Below are 14,771 nucleotides of genomic sequence, written 5' to 3'. Positions count from 1 at the left end.
GCTCGAAAACAATGATACTGTAATTCGAAATAGCTTCACGTTACTTACTGCTTATGGCTGTGAATCCAATTTCACAGTCCAAACTGTAAAAAGTTTGAATTAAAAAAAAGCTAATTCAAACCAATCTTAGAAGAGAAGAGAACACTTTCACGTTATCAAAACAAGTTGTTGTGTTGAAAAGTAGCACTTGACTTAGCTGAATCGCTGTATTTGAATGAAGAATTCTGTCTGCTACAGTAACTCGTGAAAATGAAATTAAGATCTACAAAAATTGACTATAGATCTGAGGTTGAAACTAAGTGGGTATTATTCGTAAGGAAATTATGTATTTTTTGACACCAAGTTTGGTTATTTCCACCGCCGGATACCGGAGTTATGACCAGAAGATGATCTTTCGAGAAGCAAGTTATGTTTTCGACAAAAGCTGTAATTAAATAATAGGATGCCAGCTCGGTTTCGACAAGCAGAAGAGGATGCACAAACAACAAACATGGGCAATTTTACACTAAGAACTTGATTCTCAGTGGGATGGACATTTTATTTGGCATCAGACTTTGAAGGGTAAAGCTCAAGGTGCAAACACTGGGACCAATATCTGGTGGATCAGGAGGGATTGCACAAGGACACATCATCACGTAAGTTTGGCAGAATCAAGAATTCATGGGAACATCTACTATCACAAGAATAATTCAAAGCATGCCTATACAAGCAAAATCTGGGCAGTGGCTACATGGTTAAGAGCCTATATGTGCAATATGCAAAATTTGAATTTGGACACTCGTACTAATAAGCTGCAGGGGCAAGATTTTTCGTCAATAACCATATCAGTTCATATATGATACCAATGTAGAGCTCCGTTCTCAATATTGGTAATAGGTATTATGTAATAGTCATAGTTATTTTTTCCGTTACGCAAGACAACCTGACATTATGTACGCTTTTTTTTTATTTATATATATAATAAAACTAGCCCTAGGCGCTTGCCTAGCGGATTGCCAAAAAAAAACAAAGAGGATCTAAGAAATTAGGGCTTTTAAAAGAGTCGAGTTGAAAAAGCATTAAGAACATGAAATCAGTCAAGGTAAGCAAGGAAAGAGGTTTAATCATAAAGAAAAATTGGTTAAAACAAGTGTAGAATAAACTCCGAGAAACCCTAATTTTTTAAAGAAAGTAAACGGCTTAAATTTGAGGATCTTTCAGAAGAAGTTTGAGAATAGTGCAAAACATAGTAAGAAACAGACATAAAGCGTTAAAAATAGCACGGATCTAAGAGATTCAAACGAGAGTTAGGGTTTTAAAGGAAACCCAAATAGAAACGAAAGAACCTGCTGTAAACTTCACAAATTGTAACATATATGGTGTGATTTTGCCCAAAATCACACCGGAGAAGCCATGAACAACAAAAATAGAAACCCTAGATCAAAATCGGCATGGCCCAGGACTCTTGAAGGCCTCAGAGATGATGAGCAAGGCAATGGAAGACCCATTAGAGGCTTGGGGTTGAAAGGTGATCGCCGGAGATGACCGGAGAAGGAGGCGGCAGTTGAAGAATGATTAGGGTTAGGTTGAGAGAGAAGAGAGCATCTGATGGCGGCTGGGGTTTGGAAATGAGTAGGGGTTAAGGGGTTGTTTAGGAATTAAAAAGGAAAGGTCGTGTGTGGACCGTTGATCTGGAAGATCAACGGTCAGGATTCAACCGGTAGGTGGGTTTCGGGTTTGGGTAGGTGTTTATGGGGTTTGGATCGGGTTAATTGGGTAGGAGATTGGGTGGGAGAGGGATCCAATTTGGGCTATAATTGAAAGCCAAATATGGCTATTATTTAAATAGCCACTTTCCCTATTTTAATTTATAATAAATAATAGATAATTTCTGAAAACTAATTTAATGTTCCAAAATAATTTAAAATACATAATTAACATTTTAAAAATATAGGGACCAATTTTACGTATATAAAATATAATTATACCTTAAGTGGGCTAACATTGCAATTATGTCCATTTTAGCTTTAAAATACTAAATGTAATTATAAAAATGCATAAAATTTATATTAGCCATATTTTTGCATAAGTATAGAAGTTAAATGAATAAATCATCATAACAATAATTTGGAAAATATTTATTGGGGATTTTATGAATAAAAGGAGAGAAAATAAATCAATTTAAATCCTAAAAATTATGGGAGAAATTATAAAAACCTTGTGCATGTTCATGTATGCATATATATGCTTTTTTGAAGGTATTTATGCATATTTAAAATATATAAGAAAAAATTGGGTATCAACACCAATATTTCATAAAAGACATTTTTAAGCTATTAATTAACAATATCTCATAACATGAGTTTAATAACAAGTGCGAAAGAATAACACAAGCCCGATATCGGGGTGTCACGAGCAACTACAAGGTTTGTCTAAGTACAATAATGTCTATCAAAGTTTGGGAACAATACTAATATAATCTAGGGAAGATAAGAGGGAGAAGAGCAGCGCAGCGAACGCCATGCAGCTACCTTGTCGACTCCCAAGACCTGCTGAATGAATGATCAACGCTCGCTATCAATACCCGCAACGTCTGGATCTGCACACAAGGTGCAGAGAGTAATGTGAGTACGCCAACTCAGTCAGTAATAAAAGTAAATGAAAGCTCAGCAATAAGAAATTAGACAATTCCACGTCATAACACTACAACAAATACAGTATGGTTCCAAAACAATGTAGAAATCAATTATCTTATAAAAACTCAGTTTCAGTAAAAAATACTTTGAAAAATATCTTTCTATAGTTTCAACAGAGACTTAAAGAAGTTGAGAGTAAAAATAATAAAAAAATCATAATCAGCCCCCCGGGCAAGACATGTATCTTAAACCGCCCCTCGGGCATAATATCAACAGAACCAGCCCCTCAGGATACCTCACAATCACTCGTAATCAGCCCCTCGGGCATAATATGTATCATAATCAACCCCTCGAGCAACAACATATCACTCACTCTGGGTACCCACGCTCACTGGGGGTGTTCAAACTACGGAGGGGCTCTTACAGCCCAAGCGCTACCACAAGCCAACTCGTGGCATAATAAATCAGGCCCCCAGCCTCTCATATATGACAAAACGGTACATCATGCTGCGGCGCGCAGCCCGATCCCCTGATATCCTCACAACATATGCCCTCGACCTTTGTCAAGACCCTAAACCTGGACCCGGTCGTGATGGCGCCTCTCATGAAGACAAGGCCATCCAACTATTCCCAATTCGATTTTAAATAGTCAAACAACAGGAAAACAGTCTAAAACATGACTTAATAATACTAAGTAGCAGATAATATCATAAATATGCGGAAGGACAACCCAACACAGCCCGATACCGAGGTGTCACTAGTCATGAGCATCTATATATCCTACTACAAATCCGATAAGTCTATAATGTCTGATAAGTAATAGAAATGATAAAGAGGGAGAAACATGGGTCTACGGACGTCAAGCAGATACCTCATGAACTTTGAATGTCCGCCGGGAGCTCTCAACTCGTACTGCAGGATCAACAACGCCTGAATCTGCACAAAAGGATGCAAGAAGTAAAGTGAGTACTCCAATCAAGCCCCTCGTGGAATACATATCTCAGGCCCTCGGCCTCATAATCAATATCAAATGTTTCCTCACAACATAGGCCCTCGGCCTTACTCAGTCAAAATCCTCACAAGTCACTCGGGCAGTAGTAAAACATGTTTCTTTGCCCAAAATATCATTTAAAAGATCATTTAAGTGTTAAAATAGAGTAAACATGGCTGAGTACGAAAATAGTGAAATATAACATGACTGAGTTCAAGTATAAAGTAAAACAGTGAGAAAATACCAGTAAAAATCCCCGAAGGGTTCAAAAAGTTGGCACAATGCCCAAATATTGCATTCAACCCAAATGATGATGTTAGCAAATAGGTTTCAGTCAAATACGCGGTAAAATAGTCATCCGGGATGGACCAAGTCACAATCCCCAACAGTGCATGACCCCACGCTTGTCATTAAACATGTGCCTCACCTCAATATAGCACTACGATGTGCAATCCGAGGTCTCAAACCCTCATAACATCACTTACAATCATTACTCACCTCGAACCGGTTAAATCTCTAGCTTGTGAAGTCTTTGCGCCTTGAATCAGCCTCCACTCGCATCGAATCTATCTAAAATCAGAGCGAGGACATAAAAATATGCTAAGGGAACGAAGCCCAAGCGAAAATAATCAAAATACGACACAAGTCCCAAAATTACCAAAACCCGATCCCCAGGATTGCGTCTCGGAATTTAATAATTTTTACATCAGAAGATTCCTTATCTCCCCACGAGTTCATACATATCAAAAGTTCTGAAATCCGACCTCAAATGGTCCACCAAATCCTCAATCAAAGGACTAAGTTCCCAAGCCCTAGTTTCCCCAATTTTCACCCTTAATTTCCATAATTTCTAGCTCTAACCCGTGAAATAATAGCATAGGAACGAGTTTTTAGGTCCAAATTCCTTACCTCAATGAATTTCCCTTGAAATCCCTCTTTCAAATCGTCCAAAACCTCCAAAGCCGAAGTCAAAAATGGTGAAATAGCTCAAATTTCGTAAAGGCCACAATTTATACCTTCTGCCTAGTCATTTTCGCATCTGTATCCCTTTAACCGCTTCTGCGGTACCACATATGTGGTTATTCTTCTGCTTCTGCGGAGATCACTTAATGGACCAAAACAGCTTCTGCGATCAATTTTCCGCATCTGCGCCTTCATAGGTGCGGTCCATCAACCGCAACTACGGTCACTACCTTTCCAGGCATTTCCGTTCCTGCGATCCATTATCCGCTTATGCGGCATCGCACCTGTGGTCCCCAAATCCGCAGGTCCGGAAATACCAGCAACAACAACTTCAGCAGCTGCAACGAAGTCCAAACTTCTTTGTTAACCATCCGAAATCACTCTGAGGCTCCCGGGACCTCAACCAAAAGCACAAACATATCCTAATACCTTATTTAAACTTGTACCAATCTTCAAAACACCTCAAACAACATCAAATCAACCAAAACACATCGGATTCAAGCCAAGTTTTCTAAAATCTTTCGAATTCCGCTTTTGATCAAAAACCCAACCAAACCACGTCTGAATGACCTAAAATTTTGCACACATATCCCAAATGACACAACGGAACTATTGCAACTCTCGGAATTCCATTCCGACCCATATATCAAAATCTCGTCTACTAACCGGAAATTGCCAAAATATCAACTTCGCCAATTCAAGCCTAAATCTACTACAAACCTCCAAAATTCATTCAGATCACGCTCCTAAGTCACAAATCACCTCCCAAAGCTAACTGAACTATCGGAACTCACATCCGAGCCCCCTAACACATAAGTCAACATCCAATTGACTTTTCCAACTTAAACTCACTCTAAAGAGACTAAGTGTCTCAAACCTTACCAAATCCTTTCCGAACTCGATCGACCAACCTGATACCACATAACACGAATAACCAAAGCATAAAGAAGCAGAAATAGGGAAACGCAATGGTAATTCATGAGACGATTGGCTGGGTCGTCACATCCTTACTCAATTAGAAACCTCTCAAGCCGCTCGGGCTAACAGTAAAACAGGGTGCTCAACCCCAAAATATCATTTATGCATCAAATCAGAGCAAATAAGACTTGAGTTATGAAATTAGTAAAACATTGCATGACTGAGTACAATTATTAAATCAAAACAGTGAGAAATATTAGTAAAGAAAGCCTTTAAGGGTTCAAACAGTTGGCACAAGTCCAAAATATGGTATCCAGCCCTAAACATAGTAATACTTTCCAAAAACAAAATAGTATCAAATAGTTTTCAATCAAATATGTGACTTAATAGTCATACATGACGGACCAAGTCATAATCCCCAATGGTGAACGCCCCTACGATCGTCATCTAGCAGGTGCATCACATCAAAGTAGTGAGACGATGTGAAATTTGGGGTTTCATACACTCAAGATAAGATTTACAATCATACTTACCTCGATCCGGACCAAACTCTAGCCTGTGATGCCCTTGCCTCTCTACACAGCCCCCAAATGTTTTGAATCTAACGAAAATCAGTATCACGTCATTAATACACACAAATGGAACAAAGCCCAAGCAAAAATAATCAAATTAACTCAAAAATATCGAAATTGGCCAAACGCGCCCCCCAGGACCATGTCTCGGAATCCGTTAAAAACCACAACACTAGAATCCTTATTCTCATACGAGTCTATACATACCAAAACCATCAAAATTGGACCTCAAATGGCCCTTCAAATCCTCAATTTAAACTCTCCAAAACTCAAGCCCTAACCTTCAATTTCACCCCCCAAATTCCCTACTAGTTTCTTGATTAAGCTGTGGATAATTCATCACAAACACCAAATCCAAAGTCCATGCAACTTACCTCACTGAAACCCATCAATTCCCCCTTGAATTCCCGGCTTCAATCTCCAAAATCACACAAAAATGGTGAAAGAATGGCTGAAAAACGCGAAGGGGCCTTTTTATACATTTTGTCCAGCACTTTCGCACCTGCGGGCCGCTTCTGCGGTCAAAATAACTGCATCTGTGATTTTCACTTAAGTCGCCAGCTTCCACATCTGCGGTCTCTTCCCGCTTTTGCGATCATTGCACCTGCGGTCCCCTCTCCGCAGATGTGAAAACAACAGAAGCAGCAAAATATCTGCAACACCAACTCAACCCCAAACCTTCCGTCGCCCACCCAAATCCATCCCGAGGCTCTCGGGACCTCAACCAAACCTGCCAAGAAGTCACATACCACTATTCAAACTTATTCCAACTTTCGGAACAATCAAAACAATATTGAAACACCAAATCATCCTCGGATTCAAGCCTAAGGATTTCAAAACTTCCGAATTCTGTAAACGATGTAAAAACCTATCAAACCTCATCCGAATGACCTAAAATTTTGCACACACGTCACAAATGACACAACGGACCTACTCCAATTCCCGAAATTCCAATCTGGCCCCAATATCTATATTTTCACTGCCAACCGAAAAACGTCAAGTTTCCAATTTCTCCAATTCAAGCCTAAATCTACCACATACCTTAAAAATACATTCCGAGCACGCTAGTCCCAAATCACCTAACGAAGCTATCCGATCCATAAAAACCCAATTTCGAGATCATTTACCCACTAGTCAACTTCTTGTTGACTTTACCAACTAAATAACCAACTTAAGAGACTAAGTGTCTCATTCCACCCTAAGATCACTCCGAACACAACACCACCAATACGATGTGATGAAATACAGTTGAACAACTCACAAGGAAGCAGAAACGGGGAAAACTCAGCGGTAACTCATGAAACGACCGGCCAAGTCCTCCCCTTCTTAAACAAACGTTCGTCCTCGAACGAGTCAAGAAACATACCTGAAACCTCAAATAAGTGAGGATATATGCTTCTCATCTCCCGCTCGGTCTCCTAGATGGCCTCCTCCACAGGCCGACCTCTTCACTGCACTTTCCCTGAAGTTATATCCTTTGATCTCAACATTCCAACCTGCTGGTCCAAAATAGTCACTTGCTCCACATCATAAGTCAAATCACCATCTAACTGAATTTTGTTGAAATCTAAAACATGAGACGGATCGCCAATATACTTTCGTAGCATAGAAACATGAAATACCGGATGTACACTCGACAAGCTAGGTGGCAAAGCCAGCTCATAAGCCACCTCCCCAATCCTCCAAAGCACCTCAAAAGGCCCAATGAACCGAGGACTCAATTTACCCTTCTTCCCAAATCTCATAACACCCTTCATGGGTGAAACCTTCAGTAGAACCTTCTCCCCAACCATGTAATACACATCACGAACCTCCTTGTCAGCATAACTCTTTTGTCTCGACTAAGCTGTACGAAGCTGTTCCTGAATCACTTTCACTTTGTCCAAAGCATCCTGCACCAAGTCTGTGCCCAAGAGTCTAGCCTCACTCGGCTCAAACCAACCTACTGAATATCTATACCGCCACCCATATAAAGCCTCAATGGAACCATCTGAATACTCAACTGATAATTGTTGTTATATGTAAACTCCGCGAGCACTAGAAACTGATCCCATGAACCCCCAAAATCAATGACACAAGCGCGCAACATGTCCTTCAATATCTGAATAGTGCACTTAGATTGCACGACTCTCCAAAACTATGATGTAAACTGAGTATCTCTATCTAAAATGATGGAAACTGGAACCCCATGTAGGCGAACAATCTATCGGATATAAATCTCAGCTAACCACTTTGAAGAATAGGTAATACACACAGGAATAAAGTGCTCGGACTTGGTCAGCTGATCCACAATCACCCAAATAGCATCGAACTTACTCAAAGTCCGTGGGAGTCCCACTACAAAATCCATGGTGATTCGCTCCCACTTCCACTCTAGAATATCCATGTGCTGAAGTAAGCCACCTGATCTCTGATGCTCGTACTTCACCTGTTGACAATTGAGGTACCAAGCTACAAATCTCACTATATCTTTCTTTATTATCCTCCACCAGTAGTGTTGTCTCAAATCCTAATACATCTTCGTGGCACTCGGATGGATGGAATACCGCGAGCTATGAGCCTCCTCCAGAATCAACTCTCGAAGCCCATCTATATTGGGCACACATATCCGTCCTTGCATTCTCAATACCCCATCATCACCAATAGTCATATCTCTAGCATTGTCGTGCTAAACTCTGTACTTGAGGACAAGCAAACGAGGATCATCATACTGGTGCTCTCTGATGCGATCAAATAAGGAAGATCGAGAAACCACACAAGTTAAGATTCGGTTGCGCTTCGAAATACCCAACCTCACAAACCGATTGGCCAAGGCCTGAACATCAACTGCAAGAGGTCTCTCCCCAACAGGAATATACGCCAAATTGCCCATACTCACCGCCTTCCTACTCAAGGCATCGACCACTACATTGGCCTTCTCTGGATGGTATAAGATAGTGATATCATAATCCTTTAGCAGCTCCAACCATCTCCGCTGCCTCAAATTGAGATCCTTCTGCTTGAACAAGTGCTGGAGGCTACAATGATTAGTAAACACCTCACAAGACACACCATATAGATAATGTCTCGAAATCTTTAATGCATGAACAATAGCAGCCAACTCCAAATCATGAACATGGTAGTTCTTCTCATGGGTATTCAACTGACGGGAAGCATAAGAAATCACCCTACCATCTTGCATCAACACACACCCAATACCAACTCTGGAAGCATCACAATATACTACATACGAACCTAAAGCTAATGGCAAAACTAACATTGGAGCTGTGGTCAAGGCAGTCTTGAGCTTCAGAAAGCTCACCTCACACTCATCCGACCACCTGAATGGAGTACCCTTTTGAGTCAATTTGGTCAAGGGTGATGCAATAGATAAAAATCCCTGAATGAACTGATGGTAATAACCCACCAAACCAAGAAAGTTGTAGATCTCTATGGCTGAGGATGGCCTGGGCCAACTCTGAACCGCCTCTATCTTCATCAGATCAACCTGAATACCCTCACTAGACACCACGTGCCCCAAGAAAGCCACTGAACTGAGCTAAAACTCACACTTAGAGAACTTTGCATAAAGCTTCTTCTCCCTCAACTAATGCAATACAACTCTCAAATGCTCCGCATGCTCCTCCTAACTACGCAAGTACACCAGAATATCATCAATGAATACAATAATGAATGAATTGAGATAGGACCGAAATACGCTGTTCATCAAATGCATGAATGTTGCTGGAGCTTTGGTCAACCCAAAAGACATCACAAGTAACTCGTAATGACCATATCGGTCCTTAAAGTTGTCTTAAGAATATCCGAGTCCCTGATCATTAACTAGTGATACCCCGACGTGAGATCAATCTTGGAGAACACCCTCGCTCCATGAAGCCAGTCAAATAAATCATCAATACGAGGCAAAGGATACTTGTTCTTGATTGTGACCTTGTTCAACTGCCTATAATTAATGAACATCCTCATAGTGACATCCTTCTTCTTCACAAAGAGAACTGTCGCACCCCAAGGTGACACATTAGGTTGAATAAACACCTTATCAATGAGTATCTGAAGCTACTCCATCAAATCCGCCAATGCCATACGATACGGTTGAATAGAAATAGACTGAGTGTCCGGCACCAAATCAATACCAAAGTCGATATCCCTGTCGGGTAGCATGCCCGACAGGTCTGCAAGAAACACATCTGGAAAATCCCTCACTATCGAGACTGCATCAATATTATGAGTCTTTGCATTGACATCTCTCACGAGAGCTAAGTATGAAAGACAACCTTTCCCAACTATCCGTTGAGCCTTCAAAAATGAAATCACCCTACTGGAGAAAAAATCAGTCGAACCTCGCCACTCAATCCGTGGCACACCTGGCATAGCCAATGTCACTGTCGTAGCATGACAGTCCAAAATAGCATGACACGGAGATAACCAATATATGCCTAATATCACATCAAAGTCTACCATACTAAGAAATAAAATGTCCACTAGGATCTCCAAACCCCCAATAGTCACCTCACATGATCGATATATGCAGTCTACAACAACAGTATCGCCCACCAGAGTAGATACATGAACAGATAAAATAAGAGAGTCATGGAGCATATCCAAATAACGAGCAAAATGTGATGACACATATGAAAAAGTGGAACCAGGATCAAATAACACAGAGCCATCTTTGTGAAAACCTGAGACAATATTTGTAATCACCACATCATCGGGTCTGGATGGGAGTGCATAGAAACGGTCCTGACCACCACCTAATCAACCTCTCCCTCTGGGGCGACCTCTAGCTGACTATCTTCCACCCCTAACTGGTTGGGTGGGTGGTGAAGTAACTGGTGCCGAAGTCGATGGCTGACTCCTCTACTGAGACGGACCCCCAAGATGAAGAGGACAATATCTCCACATATTCTTAAACTCTCCACACTCATAACAACCCCCTGGTGCTGTAGACGGGGACTGAAGGGAACCCTTAGCATCGGGATGACTAGCAGAAGAACCTGGCATGGAAGAGCCCTAAACTGATGGAGCACGAGATGAAATCTAGGCTGGAATGGTGCCAAGTGATGAATGGCCCTGATGAGGACCATAAGAACTATGGCCCGATGATGCCCCACGATAAATTGGGCGAGCAGACTGAGCATGTCTGAATGGACGGCCTCTACCATGCTGAAACTAACCACCATGAGGAGTACCACTAAATCCATCCTGACCACGAGGCCTCTTAGCCTCCCTTTCAACCCTCTCGTGACCACGAACCATCTTAATCTATCGATCTATGTCAACAACCTCATCAAAAGTGGTACCAGATATGCTCTCTCTGGTCATAAGCAACCGAAGCTGAAAATCGACGCCATCTATAAACCTCTTGATCCTCTCTCGATCTGTGGGAACCAACCAGACTGCATGACAAGCCAACTCGGAGAACAGCATCTCATATTGTGCAATAGACCTATCACCCTGACGAAACTACTCGAACTACTTACACAACTCCTCTCGGTGAGACTCAGATACAAACTTCTCTTGAAAGAGAACGGAGAACTGCTGCCAAGAAAGCAACACTAAACCAACCGGCCTACGCCTCTTGTAAGCCTCCCACCAACTAAGTGCAGCCTCGGAGAACTGGAAAGTAGTGAATGAGACCCCACTGGTCTCTAGAATACCTGCGGTCTGAAGTATCCTTTGACACTTATCCAAGAAACCCTGTGCATCCTCACTCTCAGCCCCACTAAATGAAGGAGGCTAAAGTCTACCAAACATCTCCAATTTGCATTGCTCATCCTCTGGCATAACATGAGCTACATAGTCCTGAGAAGCTGTAACCGGCTGGGCTGGAGGTACCCCCAATGTCTAAAGTCCCTGCACGACCTGCTCAAGTGTGCGAGCAGTGAGAGTCTGAGTGCCTCCCCCGATTTGAGAAGTAGTTGCGACTGTAGTAACTGAGACCACCGGAGCCAGGCCGGTGCACATTGATAGGATCTGGGCCAGGGCCTCCTGAAGGCCTGGGATAACAATAGGCACAGTCAATGCCTGAGCTGGTACTGCTGGAGTGTCCGCAACTGGGACCTGATCATGAACTGGGGCGGCTAGTGGATCAACAAGTGCTACCCTAACTGTTGTGCGGGCTACACCCTTGCCCCTACCATGGCCTCGACCGCGTCCTCAGCCTCTAGTGGCCCCAACTGGTGGTACTTGTAGTCGTCCATCCTGACCGGTAGCACGTGTCATCACCATCTGTGAGAGAATAAAATAACAGAAGTTTAGTTACCAGAATCAACAAATTCGCACGACAGGAATTCAAGAATGTGAAGTTTTTCCTAAAGGTTAGGCAACCTCTCAAAGATAAGTACATATGTCTCCGTACTGATCTGCAAAACTCTACTAAACCCGCTCATGACTCGTGAGACCTATGTAACCTAGGCTTTGATACCAACTTGTCACGGCCCTAAAACCGACCTGGTCATGATGGTGCCTATCGTGAAACTAGGCCAGCCGATACAAAACCCAAATCCAACTAGTATTTCATAAAAGACATTTTAAGCTATTAATTAACAACATCTCATAACATGAGTTTAAATAACAAGTGCGGAAGAATAACACAAGCCCGACATCGGGGTGTCATAAGCCACGAGCAACTACAAGGTCTGTCTAAGTACAATAAAGTATATCAATGTCTGGGAACAATATTAATATATTCTAGGGAAGATAAGAGGGAGAAGAGCAGGGCTGCGAATGCCATGCAGCTACCTTGTCGACTCCCAAGACCTGGTGAATGAACAATCAATGCTTGCTATCAAGACCCGCAACTCCTGGATCTGCACATAAGGTGTAGGGAGTAATATGAGTATGCCAACTCAGTAAGTAATAAAAGAAAATGAAATCTGAGCAGTAAGAAATCAGATAATTCCACGTCATATCACTATAGCAAATCTGATATGGTTCCAAAACAGTATAGAAATCAATTATCTTATAAAAAATCAGTTTCACTAAAAATACTTTGAAAAATGTCTTTCTACAGTTTCAACAAAGACGTAAAGTAGTTTAGAGTAAAAATGATGAAAAAAATCATAATCAGCCCCTCAGGCAAGACATGTATCATAAACCACCACTCGTGCATAATATCAACAGAACCAGCCCCTCGGGTTACCTCATAATCACACGTAATCAGCCCCTCGGGCATAACAAGTATCAGAATTAGCCCCCCAGGAAACAACATATCACTCACTCTGGGTATCCACGCTCCTGAGGGTGTTCAGACTCCGGTGGGGCTCCCACAGCCCAAACTCTATTACAAACCATCTCGTGGCATAATAAATCAGGCCTCAGCCTCTCACTTATTACAAAATAGTACATCATGCTGCAGGGCACAACCCGATCCCCTGATTTCCTCACAACACAAGCCCTCAGCCTTACTCAGTCAGAAACCTCTCAAGCCACTCGGGCTAACAGTAAAATAGGATGCTCATCCCGAATATATCATTTATGCATCAAATCAGAGTAAATAAGACTGAGTTATGAAATCAGTAAAACATAGCATGACCAAGTACAGTTATTAAATCAAAACAGTGAGGAATATTAGTGAAGAAAGTCCCCAAGGTTCCAAAAGGCTGGCACGATGCCCAAATATGGCATCCAGCCCAAAACATAGTAATACTTTTCAAAAACACAGTAGTATCAAATAGTTTTCAATCAAATACGCGACTTAATAGTTGTACGGGACGGACCAAGTCACAATCCCCAATGGTGCAATCCTCCCACGCTTGTCATCTAGCGGGTGCGTCACCCCAAAGTAGTGAGATGCTGTGAAATATGAAGTTTTATACCCTCAGGACAACATTTACAATCCTTACTTACCTCGAACTAGACAAAACTCTAGCCCGCGGTGCCCTTACCTCTCGACTCAGCCTCCAAATTCTCTGAATCTAACCAAAATCAGTATCACATCATTAATACACGCTAACGAAACAAAGACCAAGCGAAAATAATAAAATCAACTCATAAATCCCGAAATTGGCCAAACCCGACCGCCAGGCCCACGTCTCGAAATCAGATAAAAATCACAACACTAGAATCATTATCCTCCCACGAGTCTATACATACCAAAACCATCAAAATCGGACCTCAAATGGCCCCTCAAATCCTCAATTTAAATTCTCCAAAACTCAATCCCCTAACCTTCAATTTCACCCCAAAATTCCTTACTAGTTTCATGATTAAGTATTGGATAATCCATCACAAACACCAAATACAAAGTCCAAGCAACTTACCTCACTGAAACTCCTCAATTCCCCTTTGAATTCCCGGCTTAGAGCTCCAAAATCGCACAAATATCGTGAAAGAATGGCTGAAAATTGCGAAAGGGGCCTTTTTATACATTTTGCCCAGCACTTTCGTACATGCGGCCCATTTCACGCACCTGCAGGCCGCCTCTGCGGTACCGCATTTCCAATTTTCACTTAAGTTACCAGCTTCCGCACCTACGCCCCAGACGTCACACCTACAGGCTTGTAGGTGCGGTCGATACCTCTGATCCTGTGACAAATGCCGAATATTTAGTCTCTTCCCACTTCTGCTATCATCGCACCTGCGGTCCTCACTTCCGCAGGTGCGGAAACAACAGCAGCAGCAAAGAAATCTGCAACACCAACTCAACCCCAAACCTTCCATCAACCACCCAAATCAATCTCGAGGCCCTCGGGACCTCAACCAAACCTG

The sequence above is a fragment of the Nicotiana sylvestris genome, chromosome 9 (genome assembly GCF_000393655.2).
Source record: "Nicotiana sylvestris chromosome 9, ASM39365v2, whole genome shotgun sequence".
NCBI lineage: Eukaryota > Viridiplantae > Streptophyta > Magnoliopsida > Solanales > Solanaceae > Nicotiana > Nicotiana sylvestris.
The sequence above is the reverse complement of the archived record's forward strand: the minus strand, read 5'-3'. Positions refer to the sequence as shown.